The sequence below is a fragment of the Ambystoma mexicanum genome, chromosome 7q (genome assembly GCF_040938575.1).
Source record: "Ambystoma mexicanum isolate Mex_15411 chromosome 7q, UKY_AmexF1_1, whole genome shotgun sequence".
NCBI lineage: Eukaryota > Metazoa > Chordata > Amphibia > Caudata > Ambystomatidae > Ambystoma > Ambystoma mexicanum.
The window spans coordinates 71376171-71400209 of record NC_090941.1 but is presented as its reverse complement, the minus strand read 5'-3'; the positions used below and the strand labels follow the sequence as shown (position 1 = coordinate 71400209).

The window sequence follows — 24039 nt, the reverse complement described above, 5'->3', positions numbered from 1 at the left end:
TAGGGTACAGCCCGTTTAGCTCATTCCAACATTCCCAAGTCTCTGAACATCAGAGTGAGGTCCGTAGAAAAGGCTGTGCAGAAGGAGCCAGCGGCAGGCTGCGAAAGTCCATTGTGGGTCTGACTGGAGAAGACCCAAGTACGAGGCTGAACGGAAGAAACAGTGGCATGATCGCAACAAGGTGGACTGTCTGGTCCAAGAGCGAGGCCATGACCGCAAGGAGCAGAGGAAAGTGGAGATGCGCAGCGACTGTCGAAGTGGACGAGAAGAACAGAGGAATCTGCTGACCAGGAACCCCATCCCAGGAAGAACCGGTGACGATCAGCATCCCAGGAGAAGGTAAAGGGAGACATGGAAGATCCGGTAGTGATAGGGGGGTGGCAGAGAGAGGGACACAATGTAATGTTCCTTAACCTAGTGGCAGCAATAGGGCTATTGGGGAACAGAACTTTGTAGAGTGCATCAGGGAGGGTCTCCCTCATCCCAGTAGGAATGAAGAAACTATTGTGCGACATAAACCCACTGGCCAGCAGAGATGAGTCGGAGACCCAAACAATAGTGAACCAAGCATCTGGGGAGAACTTCCTCATCGCAGTGGCATCAATAAGCCCAATGACCACCAGAGAAGTGTCTGGGACCCAACATAAGTGAATTGACCATCCCAGGAGAACTTCTTCATCGTAGTAGCAAAGAGAAGTCCCTTAATCACTGGAGAAGGATTTGGGTCTTTGCTAATACAGAGAGAGAAAGTGGGAAAACACCTGTGGGGTGATAATTACACGGTAAATTGATGGAATGCACTTAGATGGACCTTTTCATGTAAGATAAACACTACACAATGAAAAGTAAGCTAAATGAACCTTTGAGTGGATTTTTAAATGGTATCACAGAGGGTTCTGATAATTTAACAAGTTACCAGGTTATTGCTGGGATTAATTATAGGGTGGAACAAATGGCAAGGTATCAAAATGGGATATGTTACGTTTTGCTATGGGTTGGGGTGATACTAACATTAAGCACTTGAATATGGGATTCTGGACCGCCAACCAGGTATCTGAACAGCGGGGCAAGGGTCTGGCTACGGCACAGCGGCACATCAGCTGGATAAAACAGGAAGCAGTGCAAGCAGGTGGCACTGGATAATCCCAATGAGGATTCAGCCACCTTTCCCCTTTCTCTCTGAATTAGTGGGATTTTGTGGGGTTTACTTCTGAAGGGTGGTTCTGCCTGGATAGGAGGGTCTGGATCAGCTATCCCTTTCCTGGCAGTGGAATCTGGAATCTTGCAGGGTGAGTATGAAATGTCTGGATCTCAGGATATGCTGAAGCTGGAAGTCAGGAGAGTCAGTCAGTCTCTCTGAGCCTCCACCTTGTATAAGGCGGATGACATCAATGGATTTACTATGAGGGCAGACCTTTGGCTTGACATGCCTCTAACAACTGGATTTGTCAGGGGTGGCAGTCACTGCCTTCCTGTCAGCCAGTTGGACTTCAGGGACATTACATCATTTTTATGATGTGTGCTTACAATGCCCATGGCCCTACTACAGTTATATTTTGTTAAAATCAATTATGACATAAATTGTACATTTTTACAGTTGTGATGCTTTTGAAAATCACATAGGCAGATTCCATATTTTACACTGAACCTGTCATTCCAACTCCCAAATTTCTGCAATGTTATTTAGTCGTTCTAATAATCTTTCACAATTTCTAGTGGGAACTGCTTCACCTAAACTTCTACAATTTTATATATGTGTACATATTATCATAGAGCATGTTTGCATTAAATTTCGAAGTGGTATTATCCCATGAATTACATTTTCGTGCCGTTTGCGTCCCCTACATGCTAGGGAAAGCTACAACGTCTTGTTTTAATGCCACAAAAATTACATTTGAAATGTTAAAATTTCACATTATGGCGGTTTCTGGTTGCAGAAATAAGTCTTAAAGTTTATTAAATAAGAACAGTCTTTTGCCCGAGAAGGGCCGGCTTTGTGTTCCACATAAGGTAATTCTTCCCAACCCACAGCCAACTGTCAGGCTCTAGCTAGCCATAGTCGAGAGTTGTAATGGAGTTGCCTTTGAAGCTCTTTAGTTTGAGTTGAGGGGAGGTGCTACCAGAAAGTCACACCCATGTGTCCCAGAAATCCATTTTCCCAGGCTTTAGCACTGCCACATTGTCTGACGAGGGTGTGAGATCCTCCACCCCTGCCAGTTCATATGCCCCAGATGCTGGTCCACTTGGAGGGAGGTAGATCCTGTAGTCACTCCTTTGAAGCCCGGGCCTGTAAAAATGTATTCTGCAGGCCTCACAGCAAAGATATTTATTTATTTTTCTTTCCTGAACCAGAAAGCAAGCCTGTTGGAATTAAATATCCTATATATGTTTTAAAACGAACCCCCCATCACATTTCTATGCAAGCACAGGGTCTTAATTCAACAATTTACTTTTAAACAGATTTCCTTGGCTGTCACTTTACAATGCGGCCTTCCTCTCATCCATTTTCGGAATCTTTCCAAAGCCCCATTAATGTTTCTAATGCACAGGCATCTGTTCAAATAAAAGGTCCTTTGAAACTGACATGAGCTAGGAGAGAGAGAGGGCTTTTTGTAAAGAGTTTATCTGTGATAGTTTGTTGCAAAAGTAAAATGTTTTGCGTACGGCTTGGAGTGAAGTTCTTTACTATTTCGAAGGTCTTGACTGGCACAACCTGTCCTTCAATGAGAAATGCCCCCATTTGCTGGAACACCACCTGAATATGGATGGACATGGCTGGGTCTCACTGGAACCAAGTTGTGTACTGTTAAAAAGCTGAAAAAGAGCATCAGGGCCCAGTCATTTTAAAAGGCAGAATATTTTCTTTTTTAGTGAAAAGTTTTGAGCTGGCAGCATGGCAACACTGCCTTTGACTTCTTTTCCCTGGCGCAAATGACTAAATTACTGGCAGCGATTCTCGGGGCATTCTGTGTTTCATCTTGCCCCATGTGTGGCTGGTAAGACAGCGCAGCCATTTACTCCAACGTCCCGTCCCGTTTACTCCATTCTTATGGGACATCCCTCCGTCCTGTGGGATGGAACCGGAGCACTTTCTAAAAAGCATCCCAAAAAATCTTTAAAAAATGTTTCCTTCCTCTCTTTCTTGCGCGAGGCCCGGCTGTAACCTCGCCCATCAGTCCTTTTCTCCGCACGTTCAGGACTGGACGCACTTGGATCTGCGGAAGATTTTCTTCCCTTTTTTCCTCTCTGGCTCTCGCTAGCGGTCGTGTACTAGTTTGTCTGTCGTTCAAACTAGACTTTCCAGATTGTTCATCGTGTCACCGACGCTTCGCGAGGGCAGATCCCCATCCTCTTTGTTTAGAGTGTTTGGGTCCGGATCACTGTTGGGACTCCTGTTTTTACTGCGACTCCCTTTCGGTCCGGGCACTTCAACGTCGGTTGGAGCGGTGGGAGGAGGTGTTCCGACGAACTCCTCCTTTGCATTTTCAGGCATTCATCGACAAAAAGAAGAAACGCCCAGTAAGTTCTTTACTTTTCAGAACACCCCGGCCGGGGGATATCTTCCCAGGTTCCTCCCGGGCCGGGAGGAGCGTTGATCGCTCTGTCACCGGGGATTGCCCTGAGGTGCCTGTTGGGCCTAATATTTGTACCAGAGTTATCTCCGAGGGTCTCCGTAAGGGGCCTGTGGATACCGGAGCACGCTCCGAGGCCCCTCATGTGGGGGCTGTCTGTAGACCCAGTTCTACTGAGTCGTAGGGTACCGGAGCACGCTCTGGGGCCTTTCTTTCAGCTTCCCTCAAGAATAAGACCGGGGTGCGCCCGAGGCCTTGGTTGGGCTTGGTGTCACCGAAAGGATGTTCGAGGCCCGCGCGGATAAGGCTGTTACCGGACCTGGGTCCGACGTCCCTCGTACAGAGGCTAAAGCTACCAACATTTCTGAGAGACCTAACAAGGCCTTATTGGTGAAGGCTGTTTCTCACCGTTCCTGCTCTTGCGGCGGCACCAGATCTGTTGAGGGGGCAAAGAAGGAAAGTTCTTCCTTTACCGGCGGTGCCAAGGTCCTTCCTGGGAAGGCTAATTTGACGGTTGGTATGTCGCAGAAACATTCCAGGCCTCATAGTACCGGCTCTGCTGAGGTTCCTTTTATTAAGGCTAAAGTTAAGACCCCTGATCCATCGACAGGGACCCCTGACTTCCTCACATGCCGCAGTTCCCCTCAGGTGATGACAAAATGGTGCCTGTTCCCGCCATGACCACGGTGGCCATTTTGGGTGCTACCCCTACAATACGCCATCGGCCTCAGGTGTAGGGCTTGGTTCCGTGGGTGAACATAGAGGTCCTTGTGCGCATCCTTATCGGCCAGTTTTTTATTTGAACGCCCGGATGCCCCTTCCACACAATGCTTCATTGCCTGCGGGGTTGGCATCTTTGATTTATGTGGATACGTCGGTGGAGGGGCCGGTGTGGAACCCTTCCCTGTTACGTCCCTGGAATTGTCCCCCTCATGAGAGGCCTCTCCAGGTTCCAAAGCAGTCCCTGGAGGATGCCTTTTTCGGTAAATTTCAAACGCTTATGCGTACCGACCCCATGAGGGAATATTTCAAAGGACTTTTTAGGGAGATATGTCCGCCCGTGCCTCCGGCTCCACCCGTTCCTCCGGTGGTTACGCCGGCGCCTCCCTTGCCTACGGTGCCTTCCCCGACTCTTCCGCCTTTGTCCCCCATGGACAAGGCAGTGCCCAAAACAGCTCAGCAGGATCTTGACCTGCCGGATAACGCGCAAGGCGATCACGACAACGAGGACCTGCCCCGCTCTATTAGAGCTTTTCATGACCGGGTACTGGACATGATGTGCTTCTTAGATGTTCCGGTGCCCAAGGCACCTGCTCCGCATGGGGGCATGCTTTCTGGGGCATTCACCCTGTCTCCTTTGGAGCATATGGGCTTCTGTTCTTGCAGAAGGATGTTCTGGCCGAGGTCCGCAGGATGTGGGAAAAGCCACACTCTGGACTTTTAGTCAATAGGAAAATTGACACGCGATACAGGCTGCATTCTTCGGAAGAGGTGGCCCTGTCATCTTGTCCGCCCACTCCTCCGCAGTGGTGGCTGCGGCCACTTTGTAGTCCAGGCCTGCAGCACCCTCTTCCACGACGGCTACTCAGGTTCTGGGAAAGGAGGATAAGCTCCTCGACTCCCTTGGGAGAAACATTTTCGCCAACTCAGCCTTGTAGCTCAGGCAGGCCAATGCCGAACTGGTATTAGCGGGGGCTAATATGCGGATGTGGAAAGGTCTGTCTGGGTTTGAGGAGTTCATCCCGGTCAAGAAGCTGGAAGACTTTAAGGCGGGATTATCCGATGCCGGGGTCTTGGCCCAGGATCTCCAGGAGGCTGCGGCTCATCACGTAGACACCTCGGCTCGGGGCCTTATGCTGGGGGTTGATGCCTCACGGGAGGCGTGGCTGCATGCCACTAAATTCTCAAAAGAAGTGCAGGACAAGGTGTTGGACCTTCCGTTCGATGGTAAGGAGCTCTTTCATTCTACAACAGATGTAGAGCACACCAAGACGAGGGATAGCACTCAGACAGCTAAATCCTTGTCGGTCCTTGTTAAGACCCCTTTCAAAAACCCAGAGACCGTTGTCGCAAAGCCGACCCTCCTCTGGCTTTAGGGGCTTCCTTGTCCAGAAATCTCGCAGAGTGGATACCCCTTCGGGGAATAACCGCCATAGGCAACAATGGACTTGTTTTTCTCCCGCTCCGCAGCCTCCTCCTCAGGTTCAGGTGGCAACACCACCGAAAAACCTACAAAATTAGGGTTCTCCGCGCTCGCACGAGAACCCCAGAGCGCGGACGCATTGCGTCTCATTGGGAGTTGTGGCAGACCATCACCGAAGACGGATGGGTCTTGTCAGTCGCTCGGGTGTGCTTTCGCTTACCACTACCCCACCCTCAACCCTCCTTTTCAGCTGTCGGGCTCGTCCTCCCTCAAAGGCGAGGTTCCGAAACTTCTGGATCTCAGAGCTGTGGAACCCATTCCCCTCGGGGAACGAGTGGAGGGCTTCTACTCCCGACTGTTTACGGTGCCCAAACCCAACCAGGCTGGCCTGTGCACCATCCTTGACCTTTCCCAGTTCAATCTTTTACTACCCCAAGAGAAATTCAAGATGATCACGCCCAGCCAGATACGGTCCTCCTTGCAGATGGGTGATTAGCTCAGTGTGGTGGATATTCAGGATGCGTACATGCATATTCTGATTTGTAATCCACACAGGAGATATCTCTGTTTCTCTTTGGGAGAGGAGCACTTCCAGTTTCGAGTGCTTCCTTTTGGCCTCAGCTCGGCGCCGCGTGTTGTATGGTGGGGGCTGGCCAGGGCCCCCACCCGCATGCACACGCAGACACACAATCACTCGCCAGGGACCACACGGGACACATGTGTGTTGCTCGGGTCCCCGGCGCGAACTGCCAGCCGGACCTTCTTTATTTGTAACGCGCATGCGTGAGGCTCGTTGGCGCTCGCGCATGCGTAAACAGTGCGTATACACTACGCAACATCCCTCCTTTTCCCCCAAACAAGAACACAATATAACAGGTGCACTCAACATTAACAGTTCAAACTTAGATTAGCAGTCTTCCACCTATTACGAGGCAGGGTCCATAATAAAGTCTTGGAACCTCTGCGGCGGCTTGCGCCCCGCCCGGCTCTGGTACCTGCGTTCCTCTTCAGGGGGCTCCTCTGGTACCCTTGGAGCCCCTCGCGGTCCATCGTTCCTTGGTGAATCACCTGCATCGCATGCTGGCACATTCGCATCGCTCACCTCGGGATTCGGCGCTGCCTCAATCCGCTTGAAGAATGACGCATTCCTCGTGACAGTTCCACGGGCATTGGCTGCGGTGACCATGGACCACTTGACGTGGGTCACTCCCAGCGGTTGCGCTTCGTAAGGTAACGATAACTTTCCTTCCGGCCTTCGATTCCGCACCAGCACCGTGTCCCCCACTGCGATCACCTTCTCCGGTAACCTTCGTCGGATGCTCTCCCGCTCGTTCTGGGTGGCCCTTTCTGCTCACACCCGGTTGTTATCAATCTCCCCCGGACTTCGGCCTTCAACTTCGGGCAACAACCCCTTTGGAGCTCGTTTGAAGAGGGCCTGCGCTGGCGCGACCCCGGAGGGCTGATGTGGGTTCATGCGGTATTCGCGCAGAAAGTCAAACAGGTTGTGCCGGAGTTCTTCCCCTCCATTTAGGGATATGCGGAAAACTTTGAGCGTCCGCATGAAGCGTTCCACCTCCCCGTTTGCTCTGGGCCAGAGTGGGCTGACCTTCCGATGCTTGATCCCCCTTTCTTCACAGTAATGAGCAAAACGTTGCCCCTGAAACGGCGCTCCCTTGTCCAAACATATCCAAACATATCTCAAAGGGGAATCCATGGGTGGCAAACATTTTCTCCATAGCCAGGATGGTGTGGTCACTGGCCGTGGACTCAACCAGCTCCACCTCCGGATAGCGTGACCACTGGTCTACCACTGCCAAAAAGTACATTTCCCGGCACGTGGACCCGAAGTCCGCATGCACTGTCCCCCACGGGCGTTCACTCCTCTCCATGGCCTGGATGGGCGGCCCTCTCTCTACTGGACCCGCTGCTTGGCAGGGTATGCACGCCCTCACGAATTCGTCCACTCTGTTTTCCAGATCTGGGAACCATACTTTCAACCGGAGACGTGCCTTTGTCTTTGCCGTCCCCTGGTGCAGCACTTTGCCCACCAGTGCACGTGGGATAACTATTTGGTGTCCCCTCACCAGTAGACCGTCCTCGGCTATCGACCGCTCATGGCGTGCCCTCCAGAGAGCCTCCATCGTCCCTTCTGGCAGTGTTCATGAGCACTTCGCACCACTCACCACTGGCCACAGCCTCCTTTTTTCTCACAAACACCTGGTTCGCGTTTGACTCCTCCGCAATCTCGTAGCGCGCCAGGGCGATGGGTAGCGCCGATTCCACCACCAGGTGCACCGCTTCCACACAGTCTGTCACCTCCGCAGACAATAGTCCGCTGGGATGTGCATGCCGGGACGATACAGAAACTTGACCCCGTACTCCATGAGCGAGAGCATCCATCTCTTGATGCGAGGTGGCGGCTTGGACGATGCCCCGGACATGATTGGGATCAGGGACTTGTGGTCTGTCACAACGACCACAGGGTTCCCTAAAACATAGATCCAAAAATGCTTGCAACCCCACAAGATAGCCAGGGCTTCACGCTCAATCTGCGAATATCGCTTCTCAGTCTCAGTGAGCGCCTTGCTGGCGTAAGCAGTGGGTCGCATGGCCCCCTGTGGATCTGCCTGCATGAGGACCGTCCCAAGTCCCACCGGGATGGCGTCTACCACGATTTCCGACTCCCGGTCCGGATTAAAGTAAGCCATAGTCTCTTGCCCCGATAGGGGCTTCTTGATGGCAGTGAATGCCCTCTCTTCCTTCCCGGTCCAGGTCCAAGCCACATCAGTTCTAGTCGGAGCTTGCAAAGGTTCCGACAGGGAGGCCAAGTCGCGAATAAATCATCCACAGTAATTGACTATCCCCAGGAAGCTACTTATTTCTGCGGGAGACTCCGGTGGGGCTGCCTCTTGGATGTCCTTCACCACCTTCGGGTCTGGGGAGATGCCCCCAGCATGAAACACAAACCCAAAGAATTCTATCCGGTCTTTCAAGAATTCACATTTTTTTCTGTGTAGGGTCAGCCCTAGGCCGCAGAGTCTTTCCAATTTGGCGCTTCAGGTGCTCCACTTCTGATTTTGAGAACACTAGGTCGTCATCCGACATGTTTATCACTCGCTTGAGCCCTGACAGGGCCCCTCTGCTGGCATTTTGTAAAACTTCTGCAGCCGACGAGACCCCGAAACTGAGCCTCTTAAACCGGTACAGCCCCTCGTGAGTCGTAAAGGTGGTAATGTATCTTGACTCGGGGTGGAGCTCCAGTTGATGGTAGCCGGACCTCAGATCCAGTTTATAGAAGACTCTCGCCCCTTGTAGCTCGCCGACAATGTCATCTAGGGTGGGCGTGTGGTGACGTTCCCTTTTGATCGCCATGTTCGGCAACCTCATGTCCATGCAGATGCGGACTGCACCTGTCTGTTTGGGCTTTGGGGCGACCACAATCGGAGAAACCCAAGGGGTTGGGCCTTCTACTCTCTCAATAATGTATAGGTCAACTAGCGTTTGCAACTCCTTCTCCACCTGTGCCCTTAGGTGGAACGGGATGCGGCGATGCTTGAGTGGTCTCACCGACCCATCGATGTGAAGCCAGATGGGGTCCCCTTTTAGCTTCCCTATTCCTTGGAAGATCATGTCGAAACACTGCAGCAGGCTTTCTAGGTCTGTGTGATAAAGAGCGAACGTGAAGTGCACTATGTTTAGCGCTTCGGAGGCGGCACAGCTTAAGAGGGAGTGCAGGCTCACGCTGGTTGCGAAGAATCTTGCTTTTATCTTGCACTGTCCATGGGATACTGGCGGCACGAACACTCCCTGGATGGGAAGTGACGTGTCTCCCCCGAAGGCGTATATCCGCGCATTGGATTCTGTCAACTCGGGAGGGCCTGGGAGGGCTTCATAATGTTCAGTCGCTAGTACACAAACCGACGCTCCCGTATCTATGAGGACCGGGGTGGGAACCTCTCCGATGTCTACCGTGCATGTCGGTTGACGGCTTCCTCTGGGACCAGCGGCAATGCTCGAGATGAAGATTTCCTCATCCTCCTCCTCCTCCTCCTCCTCTGCTATGTTCAGGTCTTGCAGGCCTTGCTCGGCTGACGATACCCCTCTCACCCTCCGGGTATTGCTCCCGCCGACTCTCGCTGGCTACTCTTGAGGCTGCCACCGGGGTGGATGCCCTGCACACCCTCGCGTAATGCCCTGGTGTGCCACAACGGCCACAGACCCTCAACCTTGCTGGGCACTCTCCCACATGCGGCAGGTCATAACCAAAATAGGGACACGACTGAGCATTGCCAGGCACTTGAGGGCCATCCCCTCTCTTCAGTGTGCATCTCACCCTCCCTGGAGCAGAACGTCCAGTGGCAAATGCCTCTTCGCCCTTGCCAGGGTGCATGGCTGCATCCATCTTCGCCTCCTTGGCCTCTGCCAGTTCGTACACTCTCCCCGTGTCCAGGATCTGCTGTAGGGTCTTCCCAGGATCTCAACACCTGCCACCTCAACTTCCCCGAACTACACCCTTGCAGCAGCTGGTTTCGGACCATCTCCTCCTCATTCACCCACCTGCAGGAGCTTGCCAGGTGCCTCAGCTGCGCACAGAACTGGTCCAGCGACTCTTCTTCTAGCTGCTTCTCCGCACCCATGAAAAACCTATCAAAGTCAACATTTTCCATGGGCAGAAAGTGGTCTCGAAGAGCCTGTTTTACCGCGTTATACGTGACTACTGGGATGTTGAGAGAGTCATAAATTCTGTGGACCTCCGTCCCTGCAGAGTACACCATGTTGGCAATCTTCGCTTCGTCATCCGTCTCCCCAGAGGCCCTGAAGAACATTTCTAGTTTCTTGACCCATAAGAGCCATTTCGGCCCCAATTTCGATGGTGGGCCAGTGGTGTAAAATTCAGGCATGGGGCTTAAAGTGCTGTGCATCCTGCGTTGGATGGGCGCAGGGGCACCCTCATTTTCCCCTTCCTCACCCATAGTGGTGGCTGAACAGAGTACTTACAGACCGTTGCACCAGAAAGGTGTGGAGATGGCTCAGACGCTAGATGTGATGATCAAAGTTCACTGCCTTTGGTGTGATATGTCACCACACTGGGGAATGAAATGAGGAAAGTTCTGGGCTCCCCACACAGGTCTGCTAGTCCTCCTTCGTTTTTTTATTTTTCACCACAGCCCTGCTGCAGGCTAGGGCTGTGGAAAGTTAAAAAAATTAATGTCCAGGCACTGGGGATTGCAGCCGGCACACGAGCACCCTCCTGGGCCGCAACCACTGCGATCCGCGTGTGTAAAACAAGATGGCGCCGGCCGCGCGCACGAGTCCGTGCCGACATGGAACAAAAACCTTGAGCTCCGATGCCGTCAGAGCGGAGATGTGAAGCTCTGTAGTCATCCTCGTCGCCAGTGTTGTATGGTGGGGGCTGGCCAGGGCCCCCACCCGCATGCACACACAGACACTCACTCACTCACCAGGGACCACACGGGACATGTGTGTGTTGCTCGGGTCCCCGGCGCGAACTGCCGGCCGGACTTTCTTTATTTGTAACGTGCATGCGTGAGCCTTGTTGCCTCTCGCGCATGCGTAAACAGTGCGTGTACACTACGCAACATCGCGCATCTTCACGAAGATGATGTCGGTGATTGCGGCCTATCTTCGCCTGCAGGGTATCCATGTGTATCTGTATTTGGACGACTGGCTCTTACTCAGCCCTTGTCCGTTGAAAGCAGCGGGCAATCCTCAGTCTCTCCTTCAGCTCCTGTTCCATCTTGGGCTGTCAGTGAACTGGCAGAAATCTTCCATGACGGTCTCGCAGGACCTGATTTTCCAGGGCTTTCGCTGGAACACGATCAACTGCAGAGTGAACCTGACCGGGGACAGGATGGCGGATCTGTTAGCCACGTGTCAGATGTTTGCGCAGTCGGTGAGCATGTCGGCCTGGTGGTTCCAGAGGCTTCTGGGCCTCATGGCCTGGTGCGTGTTGGCTCTTCCTCTTGCTAGTCTCAAGATGAGGCGGATTCAGATGGCTCTTCGGAGTTCTTGGCGTCAGGCTGTGGACCCGGATTCCAAGTTGATAATGATTCCGGCTTCCATGAGAGTGGACCTGGAATGGTGGTCATCTCTCAGCAACCTGTTGGTGGGCGTGGGGTTTCAGGACCGAGCCCCTACGGTGACGATTACGATGACTCCTCCCTCCTGGGGTGGGGTGCGACGTTAGATCCTCTTCTGGTCTCAGATCTCTGGTCGCCTCAGGACAAGCTCCTCCACATAAATCATTTAGAGCTTCTGGCGATCTTCCTAGCGCTCAGGGCGTTCAGACCGATCATAGCCAACAAGGTGGTCCGCATATGCACAGACAATGTGTTGTTGATGTATTACATCAACAAGCAAAGGGGAACCAAGTCTCCAGATCTGGGAGTGGGCTGTGCTTCATGGGGTTTGGCTGCTTGCAGTGCACATCCCGGGCCACCTGAATGTCACAGCGGATGCCCTCAGCCGGCGGACAGTGGTCAGCTACGAGTGGGAGTTGAAGGCAGAGGTCCTCTCATGGATTTTCTTACATTGTGGAACACCGGAGGTGGACCTCTTCGCTACGGCGGTAAACAAGAAGCTTCCTCAGTATGCCTCAGTATGCCTCCAGAGGGGGGCTGGGAGCCTCCTCTCTGGGGGATGCACTCGAGATTCCATGGCACTTCATAAGAGCTTACGCCTTCCCGCCTCTGCCTCTAGTCCATCGAGCAATTTGAAAGCTGAAGAACTCAGTGAACTGTTCCCTTCTACTCATAGCCCCGTGGTGGCTGGCCAGGTTTTGGTTCTCAGAACTTCAACACCTGTCGTTGTGTATCCGCCGATCAGGTTACCAGTGACCCCCGACCTTCTTCATCGGGGGGAACAGCAGATGTGGCACCCCTCCCCACAATCGCTCAGCTTGGCGGCATGGTGCCTGAGTTCAAGTCTTAAGGACATCTTAACTTATCTGCGGATAACATGCGTATTATCCAGGCAGCCAGGAAAACCTCGACTGGATCCCAATACAGAAGTAAATGGCTCAGGTTCTGTCATTGGTGTTCGGAAAAAAAATAGTTGGACCCAAGGGGGGCTACGATTGACACAGTGCTGTCCTTCGTATCCTTCCTAGCAGAGTCAGGTGTTCACGTTCTGTCATGCAGAACTTACCTTTCAGCGGTCTCCGCTTATCTTTCTACAGACCAGTGTTCTTACTGTCTGGGTAATCCAGTGGTTAAGAGGTATTTTGCAGGCTTGACACGCCTCTACCCTCCAATTTGTAGTCCGCACCCGCCGTGGGATCTAAATGTAGTCCTGACGGCTTTGCGCCACAAGCCTTTTGAACCAATGGCCACGGTGGACCTAAAGTACCTATCCTGGAAAGTGTCCCTTTTTGGTCGCCGTTACGTCAGCGAGGCAGGTGAGTGAGCTCTAGACCTTGTCGGTGGAGCACCCCTTTTTGGTCTTTCACAAGGATAAAGTAGTCCTAAGGACAAATCCTGCTTTCCTGCCGAAGGTGGTATCTGAGTTCCATCTGAATCAGTCGATCTCCCTGCCGGTCTTTTTTCCAAATCCTGCCTCAGAGGCAGAAAGGTTTCTGCATTGTCTCGATGTTAGGAGGGCTCTTAAATTCTATCTGGACAGAACATCCGAGCTTAGCAGTTCTTCTCAACTATTTGTGACTTTTGGTAACCCTCAGGGTAAGCAGGCCTCTAAGGCGACTATTTCCCAGTGGATCGCCGCCTGCATTACGGAATCTTTCACCGTCCAAGGGCTGAAGCCTCCTAGGGGTATTCATGCAAACCTGGTGTGGGGCAAGGCAGCCGCGGTTGCTTTTCAGAAATATGTCCCCTGGGAGTCCATCGCTAGGGCAGCTACTTGGGCCTCCCCATCTGCTTTTTGTAAGCATTATTGCCTTGACATGAGCTCAAGAGCTGATGCTCAGTTGGGTCAGGCTGTGCTGAAAAACCTTTTTCAGTAAGGGGTATTTCCATACACTTGTAGTTCCTGTAAGGAGTGCTTGGGAATCTCCCATAAGTATGGAGGAAAGGGGACGGGACGTAGGAGTATAAGCAGGTTACTCACCGTAGTGACCACCTTACTCCTAGTCCATAGTCCCCTTTCCTCCATACGCCCGCCCCTCTAATACGTTTCCTCTGTTATTGCTAATAGGTCTCTGACGTGGCGATAGAAAAGGACTGATGGGTGATGCACGGGGGGAGCCAAGGTGGGCGGGGTTACGGCTGCGTGCCGGGTCCCGCGGAAGAAAGAGAGGAAGGGCACATTTTTGGATGCTTTTTACAAAGTGCTCCGGTCCCGTCCCACAGGACGGAGAGATGTCCCATAAGTATGGAGGAAAGGGGACTATGGACTAGGAGTAAGGTGGTCACTACGGTGAGTAACCTGGTTATTTGTGCACATGCTTTTAGTGTTTCAGTGATTTGATTCTGTTCCCCCTCAACGTTTAGTTGCTATAGGCAGAACCAGTAAAATAGTAGCGTGATGTCATTCCATTTTGCATTTGTTGTCTACACTAGATTGGCTTTGCCACATCTAAAGTCCTTTGCCACATTCGAAAAGTCCCTTTTACAGACCTTTCGCCACCCCATAATATGGAGTTGTCAACAACCTTCTCTAATCCCGACAGTTGCCTAGGCCGTGGACCTCCATGTCCTCCCAGCACCGCTTTAATTGCTGGGACTGAGGTTCTGATTAAAAGTTCAGCGGCAACTAAGCAGTTAGCAATGCTCATTATGTATGTTTCCTGCAAATGGATGTAACCTTCTGCCATTTTGCTGTGCTGGATATGAAAGTATTTGGGAGTACTCTTTCTAGGATTAGTATGCTCTGGGCCCTTTTTCCTTTCATTGCGCCATTGTCTTCAGCGCATTTGTGGGTTGGTACCTTAGCACTGAAATAAAAAAAAAATATTTTAAAAGAATATTTTTTATTAGCATGTGGTTTCAAAACTAAACATTTTGCTATCAAAAAACAACATAAAATATATAATTATTGTTTAGATTTACATTGAGTGATCAAAAAATTGAAAATCTAGAAAAAGCCATTAGTGTGAACTTGTTCCTTCAATTTTCTTAAATATTTCTCAGACTAATTCCAGCAGGGCAAAAGTGAGCGAAATACTTGTGCTTCTCATCATAAAGGCCCATCTGTCCTTCTTGCTCACAGTATGATAATTGCAGAAACATTTTCCCATCAAGTTGATCCTTGTGTGTTTTGCTCCTAAGCAATTCTTTATTAGATGATATAATGTCTAATTTTTACAATTGCATATTCTGCAACTGTAGTCTCTAACTTCAGATTGTTTTCCTAATCTCAAGAACTTCCATTGTGGCAAACAAATTAAGGCGTAGTTTTAGGAATTGTTGGTGACTTTTGTCTGAAGGGAATTTTTCCAGATAAGGGGGCAATGTACCTCTCCTTCTCAGTTCAATTTGGCCTTTTCCATAGATCTTGTATTGGGAAGCAGATTCCAGAGCATCTATCCAGTCTTGGTCACAATCTTAAACTGAAGAGCAGGCAACAGTAATCACTCAGTGGTGTTTGGAAAATACATTACCATTATCTGATATTGTATGGATTAAATTCAAAAACATATGACACAGAATTGTTTGCCATAATGTTTTCAGATAACCCTCAGTGATTTTGCCCTTTGGATTCTTGTGTCTGCCCATGTATTCCTTATCTTTTGATATTTTCAATATCCAGCTTACTTGCTTCGGAAAAACCTTTTCAGCAGGGGGCGCTGTGTGTTGATGCCTGTCGACTCAACGTCCCTCGGAGGCCTCCGTCTTGATTTTGACGTCACCAAAGGTATATATAGAACCCGCAGTGCCCGTTGGCTTTCGTTCCGTTTTTCTGCGCTAACGCTTCAGATACGATACGCTTCGTTCATTGTGAATCTTCAAGTAATCGTTGAAAAACTTAGAAATCTTTGAAAGATGGCTTCCTTATCGGTGTCTTCCGCTCCAAAGTCGGGTTTCAGAAAGTGCTGTGACTGCAGTTCGAAGATGCCCATTATGGACCCCCACAGAATAAGAATAAGCGATCCCAATTGCGTAGTGGTTCCCACCACTCGTCATCATCTAGACATTGGAAGAAACAGTGCCATAGGTCGCCATCTTCCACGTCTTCGAATTCATCGCCGGAACGGGTCGTATACCCCACTAAATCTGGCTCAACAGCTCAGTGGGAAGAGTTCAGGCTTAAAATGTTGAAGGTGCTAGAGAATGCGGCCTTGACCCCTTCAAATACACCCAAAAGCCATGCTCCGGTGGAAAGACCTGAAAAGCATAAAAGCTGTGCGCCTTCAGGTCTGGTGAGCAAAACTCCTCGAGAGCGTTTGAAAGATCCCTGGAGTCATGGAAAAGTCCCTTCGAGGAATGAATCTTTGACACCAGCAACACTGAGAGATTCTACATCAACGCCATCGGGGGGTTTTCATGTGTTCATATCCCCGCAAAAATATTGCCATACAATAACATCGCCATATTTTTGCGGCGATATTAAGGCATGGAACCTGCGGGGGAAACCCACACAACCATTGTATTATTTTAAAGGGAGTGGGGGACACCACTGCAACCCAGCTCCCAAAAACCCCAAATATTGTCCCCAATAAAAATATCGCCTATTGCCGTTCCGGACAACCATAATATATACAGCGATATTTTTGTAGGGGATAATATTACGTGATACCCATCGGGGTCCAAAGATGCGTCATCAACGCCATCAGGGCTGATAACTCATGGAAAGCCATTCATGCTTCCAGCGTCGAGATCCTAGACGCCACAGGTGTTGAAGCCGTCAACGCCACCATCGAAGCAGCCAACAGTTTCGACGATTTCAGCTCCTTTGTCGACAAACATTATGACTCCAACAACGTTTATGGCTAAGACATTTACCCCTTGGCCCAGGGCTGATTATTTCAAGTCACTGTCCTCCATTTATGAGGATGCAGAGTCTCTGAAGCATTAATTTATGAACAGTCCAGTATAAAGAATCTACAAGAGTGCCTGCATGATGCCAGTAGTTTAGCCAACTCAGCAGTGGTAGAGTTCGGCAGGTCAGACCCCAGTGATCATGCAGAGGTTACGTACAGACAGTTGATGTCAAAGGTTATTGAGTATATGGGTTGGGCTAGAACAAGCCTAGTGTTTGAGCAAGATGCCTTGACCGACATATTGGACAGGGGACCTCAAGAAGATCCTATTGTGCCATTGCACGCAGCTTTGCAAAAGCGTGTTGCTACAAATTGGGAGGCGCCTCTACTCAATCCAGCTGTCAACAAGAAGTTGACCTCAAAATACATGGTATCAAGTAGTGACACTTTTTATTTATCAAAACCCCCGACACCAGAAAGTCTGGTGGTTCAAGCTGCCACCTCGACCACTCTACAAAATGCATACCCTGCAATGCCTCCTGATAGGACGACTCCCTAGCCAAAAATGTTTTTTCGGCTGGAAGTCTGGCCTTGAAATTGGCTAATGCTACGTGCACTTTTTCATGTTTCACCCACACCCTTTGGGAATGTATTTCCATGGGGGCTGACCATATCCCCAAAGGGGAAGAACGAGAATGGTTTTAAAACATAATCAATGATAGGAAAGATGCGATGTGCAAATACCTCCAGACTGGTCTCGACTCGGCTGACAGTATCAGCGGAGCAATGGCGGTTAGTACAGTTATGCGCAGGTTTGCCTGGTTGAGAAAGTCAGGATTTGCTCCAGACGTACAATCATACTGCTCAACATGCCGTTTGATGGCACTCATTTATTCGGAAACAAGGCTGATGAGAATTTGGAGAAACTGCAAACTTCAAAGGCAGCAGCCAAATCCCTTGGTGCTACGATCAGACGACCTACAAATGCCCCACATGTACGTCCTGGAGGGGTAGGTCCTTTTGTCACTTCTCCACATTTAGAAGAGGCAGAGGGCAGTCTGTTCAAAGAGGCCAGACAAGATTTCCCCGTGGTGGACGGGGAAGAGGTACTAAGATCGCAACAGCAGTGGCTACTTTGACTGCAGTGGTGAGCAGACTCTCACAGCATCTGACAGAATGGCAGGCTATTACTTCAGATGCATGGCCATTGGAAAAAGTTGCCCAAGGTTACTGCCTCCCTTTTTAAAAAAAGCCTCAGTCTTCCACCAGGGAACAGCTCTTACAAAGTTCCAGATCCGCTCATTATGCAGGAAATTCTAACCCTGCTAGAGAAAGGTGCTATAGAACTAGTACCTGTAGTGGAGAAGAACAAAGGTTGGTACTCCCCGTACTTTATAATATCAAAGAAGGATGGAGGATTGGGACCCATCTTGGATTTAAGAGATGTGAACAAGTTCCTCAGGAAGAACAAGTTTGCAACAAGATGCTAACTCTTTCTCAGATCCTTCAGGCCCTCCAGCTTCAGGATTGGATGGTACCATTGGACCTTTAGAATGCTTGCTTTAGGATACATCACAAGCCCAGACAGTACCCAAGGTTCGTCAGTTGGCAGTTCTCAGGATCAGTTTCGGGTTTTGCCATTTGGGCTGACCTCAGCCCAGAGGGTTTTCACCAAGTTGATGTCGATTGTGGCAGCGAGTCTCTGGAGAGGGGGAATTCACGTTTAAGCCTACCTGGACGATTGGCTGATCAGAACCAGTTCCCCCGAACATGGCCTGGAATATCTCAGCTTCACCTGTCACTCCCTTCACAGACTGGGCTTCTGCGTCAACTTCAAGAAGTCTCACATGATAACATCACAAAGGCTACAATTCATTGGAGCAGTCATGGATGCATCCCTTGAAAAAGCCTCACCACCAGAGATGATGGTGACCAAATTCCAGAATGCCCATTATCTACTGGCCTTTGATTTTCTGAGGTTGCTCGGCCTCATTCCATCCTGCATTTTTCTGGTGCCAGAGGCTCGTCTGTGATCTCTCCAGTGGGCTCTTAGGACTCAGTGGTCCCAATTCTCAGGAAGGATGTCAGACCTCCTACAAATTCCAAGCAGTCTCACAGGACCTTCGGTGGTGGGCCTGTCAGGATAACCTTTTGGAAGGAGAACCTTTTTGGCAACCATGGCCGGAGATAACCGTAGTGATGGATGCCTCACTCACGGGGTGGGGAGTTCATGCTACCGATCAACAACCGCTGATTGTCAGGCCTCCATCGGAGTCCAAACTACACTTCAACCTTTTGGAGCTGAGGGCAATCAGACTTCCGATGAAGGACTTTCTGCCATCTGTACAGGGAAAGAATGTCCTGATAATGACGGACAACACAGTGGCCATGTAGTACCTCAACAAGAGAGGTGGTGTAGGGTCACTACCACTGTGCAGAGAGGCAATGCAGCTGTGGTTCTGTGCAATCCAAGAAAGGAATCTCCCTATCAGTAGTTCACCTAACCAGAGTGGAGAATACAGCAGTGGACGCTATGAGCAGGCAGAGCAGTCTCCCACAAGTGGGGGCTAGCTCAGGAAGTCCTTCAAGAGATCGTAACCCACTGGGGAACCCCTCAAGTGGATCTGTTTGCGACCAGTGTCAACCGGAAGTGCTAGCTGTTCTGCTGAAGAGAATTTCCCCCAAGAGGAGCACAAGGAGACGCGTTTGTGGTGAACTGGGATTTTCCACTCCTGTACACGTTTCCTCCAGTCCCCGTCATTCCTCACATGATCAGGAGGTTGAGGAAAATTTGGGAAATCTATGATCTCAGTTTTTTCGGATTGGGCCAAGAGTGTGTGGTACCGTTCGGGACATGTCCATCTGCCCTCCAATACGTCTTCCACAAAGAGAGGACATTCTCTCGCAAGAGGAGGGTCGGGTTCTCCATCCGGACATCGGGATGCTCAGCCTTCATGCATGGTTTCTGAGAGGCTGAGATACAAGGATTGGGACCTCCCAGACGACGTAATGGAGAATTTGCTTTTGGCAAGAAGGCCAGCAACTAAGTCTTTGTACCGCAGCCGTTGGAATACATTTTGCAGCTGGTGTAGAGATAACAATGTTGATTCATTTACATGTAATACACCTATGGTGGTGTCTTTTTTATTACACCTAGCTAATCTGAGGCTCCAGATTGGTACCATTAAGGCGTATCTGGCAGCGCTTTCTATATTTAAGCACACTTCAGAAGAAGTTTCTTTCTTCAAAATACCTGTAATAATTCAATATCTAAAAGGGTTGACAAATGTTTTCCCTCCAATCCCTTTTCAAGTCCCTGTTTGGGATCTCTATTTGGTGCTGGAGTTTATGATGTGCACTCCTTTCGAGCCGATACACTCCTGTCCTTTGAGGCTTCTACCCCTGAAAACCATCTTTTTAGTAGCAATTACATCTGCCCGAAGGGTGAGTGAGCTTCAAGCTTTATCCTGCAAGCCTCATTTCACCATTTTTTATAAGGACAAGGTTCTTAAGGTAAAACCCACCTTATTACCCAAAAGTGTCTCTGAATTTCATCTTATACAAAAAAATTACATTGCCATCATTTTACCCTACTCCGCACCCTGAGAAAGAAGAGGAGAGGCTTCACATGCTTGACCCTAAACGTGCACTAAGCTTCTATATCACTAGAATGGCAAAGATAAGACCAGATTACCAATTCTTCGTTGGCTACTCAGGCCACAAATTGAGTATGGACATCACCAAACAGACATTATCCAGATGGATGATATCAGCAATTTCAGAATGTTTTAGACTGGCGGGGAAGGATGCTCCAGAAGGCCTAGGGGCGTCATACAACCAGAGGCATGGCAACTTCCTCTGCATTACAGAGGGGAGTCCAATAAAGGAAATTTGTGCAGCTGCCACATGGTCGTCCGTTCATACTTTCATCAGACATTATAGTTTAGACTCTTCCTCAGGCCAAGAGAATTTATTTGGTAAAGTAGTGTTGCATTACGCACACACACACCCATAAAACTATGAAATTGTCATGAAAATTCTGACTCTATCCTCCAGAAATAGTTGAAACTGCTTTGGGAGTGTATCAAAAGATAAGGAATACTTAGGAGGACACAATCCATTAGAAGAACAAGTTACTTACCCCTTGTAACGTTCTTTCGACTGGATGTACCTCTCATGTATTCCTTATCGCCCCTCCCAACCTACCCTGCAGTAGAATTTGCCCTGCAATTACAGTCTGCGCTCTCTCAGGAACAGTAAACGTACGGTACGGGATATATCCTTCACTCGTAAAAACGGAACTGAAGCCAACGTGCGCTGTGGGTGCTATATACACCTTTGGTGACGTCAACATTAAGACGGAGGCCTCCGAGGGACATTGAGTCGACCGCATCGACGGACAGCACCACATGCTGAATCTTGTTTTTCCAAAGCAGTTAAGCTGGATATTGGAAATAACAAAAGATAAGGAATATGTTGGAGGAACATCCAGTCGAAAGACCAGGGTAAGCAACTCGTTCTTCTGCTCGCAAATTTGCCATGATTTAGATATGGTTTCATGATATGCTTAATTAGGCCTGGGAGGGAGGGCATGGAGGCCTCGCCAAAACCCATCCGTCTTCCACATTTTGCCCCTCCGGGTACTTATTTCGTTGCTCCATGCCATTCACTACCACAGCACACTCACAAATGGATGACACATTGATTTCACTTTCATGTGACAAGCCATCATCCATTTTAGGTTGGTCAGAAGGACATATGGATGCAGGCACAGCTGTCGTGGTTCCTTTTAGCTTTTCACTGTGACCGCAAGTGTTACTAATGGAAGGGGAGGCCAAGATGAAACCTTTCTGTAAAATGTGTGAAGCTGCTGAAAACATGACACTTATTTGTTGCACCTCTCTGGTTTCTTAGTTTTCAGCAAGAACAAATTGGTGTCCTTTTCATTCTAATAAAACTAAGTTTTCATTTTTTGCCCCAGCACCTGCCACCTCATGAAAAAATGTTTTTCACCATCTAATCTCCCCACTGCTGCTTTCGTACCATATTGTTTTGTCTCCCCTGTCTGAAAGTGGTGGTGCATTAGCAGGTTTTCCACACACACTCCCACCAAAACACACGTTTCCAGATAATTGAGTGGGAACTTGTTGCGTACCTGAGTTAGGATTTGCTGATGTTCACGCTTCTGGAACTGAAGCTGCAGAGCATGGTGTAACAGCAGGTGCTCGGTTTTAGTGGGAATGGCACCTAGAGGAGTTGTTGCAGTTCCTTTCTTCCTCTGATGTGAGTAATATAGCATTCCTAGTCTTCATCTCGGTCTTCTTCCTGTGGCACCTTAGCTCTGGCTCACAGCGGGGCCTCAGACATGTTGGCCATCCCATTCCAAGATATCTACCTGCCCCTCTTTCAGTCACAAACCATCCGGTTTGCGCTTGTCCCACAGGTAATCGTATTAAAGAGGAAGGAAGACATTGTTTTCTATTTTTTCCCTTCCACTTTATTTCCCTTTCCACCATTTTAATCATTGTTTGGGTTCTTCCTTCCTATTGCTCGGAGGTTGGCACCTTATATCCCGTATTTCAGTTCTGCTCTGATGAATCTTCTTTGGATCCAGTCGTTACATCCTCTTCCACATAAAGTTGACCCTGCATCCTCGAAAAGCATTATTTTCTACCTTATTGACTTTTGTCTTCTGAGCTTTTGCCCTCTGTCAGCAGTAGACCACGGAATGTCTTCTAAGGCAGTGGGATGTCTTGGCGAATGCATTGTCCCCATCAAGTAGGAAGACCAAATTGAAACTTAACTTCGAAGGGATTGTGTCCTCCGACGTATTCCTTATCTTTGATAGATCATCTCCCAGCTTGTTGGCCTCGGAATTGTTTTTTCAGTGGTGGGTGCTGCGCGTCGACGTCCCTCGATGGCCTCCGTATCGGTGCCGTCGTCACCACGCGTATAAATAGACTCGTGCAGCGGCCGTTGCTCAGTTCCGTTTTTCTGCGCTTCGTGGGGCCTCGGAATATCGTTGCTCAGTTCTTCAGTCAAATATATCAATATATTCCTCATGAATACCGACTCGTACTCGATGGCTTCCTCACCCGAACCGACGACTCCACGGTCCGGCTTCAAAAAATTTCGAGACTGTGGAAAGAAAATGTCATTGATGGATCCTCACAGGATCTGTTTGTGGTGCCTGGGAATCGAGCACCATTGTTCGGAGTGCGAGGACTGCCTGTCCATGACGGTGAAAGCCTTGAAGGAGCGTAAGGGGAAGCTCGAGAGAGGTAAGGCAGTTAAAACTTCTTCGAAAGTTTCCTCGGCGGAGTCGAGAGATTAGTCTCCTCGCCATCACAAAAAACATTCTCGTTCTAGGTCTCGAAGCAGTTCCCATCACTCTTCGAGATCTAAGCATTCAAAAAAGAGACGTCGAAGATCCCCTTCCTCGTCTTCGTCTTCTTCCGTTTCCCCAAAAGGGTCTCCTGCCCCACAAAACATAGCTCTCAGGCTGAGTGGGAGGAATTCAGGAAAAAGATGCTAAGTGTCTTCGAGAAAGCGGCCTCGACCCCCTCGAAGACTGCTGAGGGTGATACCCTGGGTGAAAGACCCGAAAAATCAAAAAGCCATGAGTCGCAGTACCCGGCGAAAGAAGCCACTCGAGAGCGTCACAAACCCTCGAGTAAAGGCAAAGTTGCGTCTTCGACGCCGTTGTCGAAGATCCCTTCGACACATAGATCGGCGTCGTCGACGCCGTTTTCGAAGGGTTCTTCGACGCACAGGTCAGTCGAGTCGATGCCGTCTTCAACGCCGAGAAAGGATAAACCCACGGCCACCTCGCAGCCAGTGGCCATACCCAGAGCCTCGAGCACGAGAATGTCATCGACAACCTCGAGTAGAATCCTGATACTCTCGAGTTCGAGGCCTCTACCACCTTTCTCGACGCCTTTTTCGATGGCTTCTATGGCTTCAAAGCCTTTAACGTCTGCGTCGACGACGTAGATGTTTTCTCAGCCAATCATGACAAATTTGGCTCCTTCTGCTCTGGAAATGGGATTTATACCATTTTCAAGACCTGATCATTCCAAGGTCTTATCTTCTATTTATGAAGAAGGGGAGGATTCGGATCCGGAAAGACCTTTTGAGTTGCAGGGATCTGCAACTCCTGCACCAGAGGAATTTACCTCTGAGGAAGGTAGGTTGAAAGACCTACATGAAACCCTACAGGAAGCAAGTGGGTTGGACACTTCCCCAGAAGCAGAATTTGCCACACCAGACCCAGGGGAACATGCTGAAACCTCTTATAGAACCTTGATGGCAAGGAAAATAGAGTTTATTCGATGGTCCACACCCTCACCTGCTTTTCAGCAAGACGGCCTCACAGACATCTTGGTCAAAGGTCCACAGGAGGATCCTGTGGTGCCATTTCATGCGGCATT

The 24039-nt window shown here is 49.7% G+C and overlaps 2 protein-coding genes across 2 annotated transcripts in view; one reads left to right on the top strand and one right to left on the bottom strand.

Moving 5' to 3' along the window:
- Window positions 1–24039, top strand: part of ARHGAP6 (Rho GTPase activating protein 6) — a 2190479-nt gene that overhangs the window by 628178 nt on the left and 1538262 nt on the right. The window lies entirely within an intron of this gene.
- AMELX (amelogenin X-linked) overlaps window positions 1–24039 on the bottom strand; it is a 132900-nt gene that overhangs the window by 28192 nt on the left and 80669 nt on the right. The window lies entirely within an intron of this gene.